Below are 2229 nucleotides of genomic sequence, written 5' to 3'. Positions count from 1 at the left end.
GACTTCAGCCAGGTCACGATCTCGCGGTCCGTGAGTTCGAGCCCCGCATCAGGCTCTGGGCTGATGGCTCAGAGCCTGGAGCCTGTTTCCGATTCTGTGTCTCCCTCTCTCTCTGCCCCTCCCCCGTTCATGCTCTGTCTCTCTCTGTCCCAAAAATAAATAAACATTGAAAAAAAAATTAAAAAAAAATTTTATTATAAAGAATGAATTATATATATATATTTATATTTATATATATATCACCAGTGCATGTAGATATATAGTAGTATATACATAGTTAAATATTTAATTTGTTTTCAATTAACATACTTAGCATAAATGATATTTCTACCATGTTCAGTCTCTTTGAAGTTGAAAGCTTTCCTTCACTGTCTTCATGCGTCCCTTTCGGAGGAAAAGAAAGGGTTTGATGGACAGAATCTGATTCTGTTTGGGTTATCAGAAGCTCTAAACTAATGGATTGCAAATTGCCTTGTAGGATGTGGCATGTTAGGCCATTGGTGAAATGCAAGCTCCTGGGAAATCAAGCTGATGCTGTGAGTATAATGTACACAGGATACCAACAACTTTCATTCTCCATGAGTACAATTGTTGCTGTTTCCTTTTAAATTCAGGTTTGCAACAAGAATGTAGCTCAGGTCTATCGCTTGGTGCCTGCCTACACTTATATATTATGCAAGACATAATGCTACGAGTGGTTTTGTATTTATTAGGCAATTTTTGTCTGACACATTTATAAGAATGGCTCTCATTGTTAGATATTGTTAGTGATTTAACTTGGAGAACATTTTCTATTCTCTTTCAAGCTTCTGGTTTGGATTAAAGAGTATTAAGATGGAAGTTGAGCTATGAATCAGGTTTTTTTTTTTTTTCCCCAATGAAGCAGAAAGATTGATAAGGCTGATAGGACTATAACTGTTTTCCATAATCCTAGATTTTATCATTTTTTCTCATTTGAGTAATTTTACCCATTTAAGCTTTTTAAACTTATGCCACTAAAATATTGCTTTTACCCACTTACGTATTAGGAATCTGAATGAGAAGTCATCTGATTTTTTGAAAGTGTTCTACACTATCTACACTTTGAAAGCCATTGGTTTAGTCCAATTTTTAATTTTTTTTAACGTTTTATTTATTTTTGAGACAGGGAGAGACAGAGCATGAACAGGGGAGGGTCAGAGAAAGAGGGAGACACAGCATCCGAAACAGGCTCCAGGCTCCCAGCTGTCAGCACAGAGCCTGACGCGGGGCTCGAACTCACAGACCGCGAGATCATGACCTGAGCTGAAGTCGGCCGCTTAACCGACTGAGCCACCCAGGCTAGTACAATTTTTTTTTTAAAGTTTTGATTGTCATGAGAACACTTTATGTGAGATCTGTCCTCTTAACGAATTTAAGTATATATTATTGTTGACCATACTTAAAATGTTGTACAGCCCTCTAGAGCTTTTTACTTGAGTCTGGTTGACCCACAATGTTACGTTAGTGTCAGGTGTACACCACAGTGATTCCACAAGTTTATGCATCAGGCTATGCTCACAGCAAGTGTAGCTACCATCTGTCCCCACATATCGCTATTACAGTATCACGGACTATATTCCCTATGCTGTGCCTTTTGTTCCCATGATTTATTCATTCCGTACATGGAAGCCTGAAACTCCCACTCTCTTTACCCATTTTGCCCAAATCTCTATCCCTTTGCCGCTGGCAGCCATCAGTTTGTTCTCTGCATTTATAGGTCTGATTCTAACTTTTTGTTGATTTTGTTTAGATTCCACTTATGGGTGAAATCACATGGTATTTGTCTTTCTCAGTCTGACTTATTTCACTTAGCATAATACCCTCTAGGTCCTTCCATGGTGCCTCAAATGGCATAATCTCACCTCACCTTTTAAATGGCTACATATTATCTACCCACCCCGCCCCCCCGACCCCTGTGTGTATGTGTATGCATGTATGTGTACCACATCTTATCCATTCATACATTGATGGACATTTGGGTTGGCTATCATGAATAATGCTGCAGTAAACAAACATAAGGGTGCATATAAATTTTTGAATTAGTGTTTTTTTTTCCTTTGGGTTAATATCCAGTAGTGGAATTGGATCATATGATATTGTATTCAATTTTTTGAGGAACCTCCATATTGCTTTCCACAGTGGTTATACCAACTTATATTCTCACCAACAATGCAAAAGGGTACCTTCCCCCCCCGCCCCCCACATCCT

General features: G+C 38.7%; 1 long non-coding RNA gene across 1 annotated transcript in view; it reads left to right on the top strand.

Moving 5' to 3' along the window:
* Positions 1-1190, top strand: part of LOC121031292 (uncharacterized) — a 4345-nt gene extending 3155 nt beyond the window's left edge. Inside the window, exons 2-3 of the long non-coding RNA XR_005790652.1 lie at positions 479-536; positions 1148-1190. This is a non-coding gene — a long non-coding RNA (uncharacterized LOC121031292). The remainder of the gene's footprint in view (positions 1-478; positions 537-1147) is intronic.
* The last annotated feature ends 1039 nt before the right edge of the window (positions 1191-2229 follow it).

The sequence above is a fragment of the Herpailurus yagouaroundi genome, unplaced genomic scaffold, assembly GCF_014898765.1.
Source record: "Herpailurus yagouaroundi ecotype Mexico unplaced genomic scaffold, PumYag 141, whole genome shotgun sequence".
NCBI classification, from domain to species: Eukaryota; Metazoa; Chordata; class Mammalia; order Carnivora; family Felidae; genus Herpailurus; species Herpailurus yagouaroundi.
The sequence above is the reverse complement of the archived record's forward strand: the minus strand, read 5'-3'. Positions and strand labels throughout refer to the sequence as shown.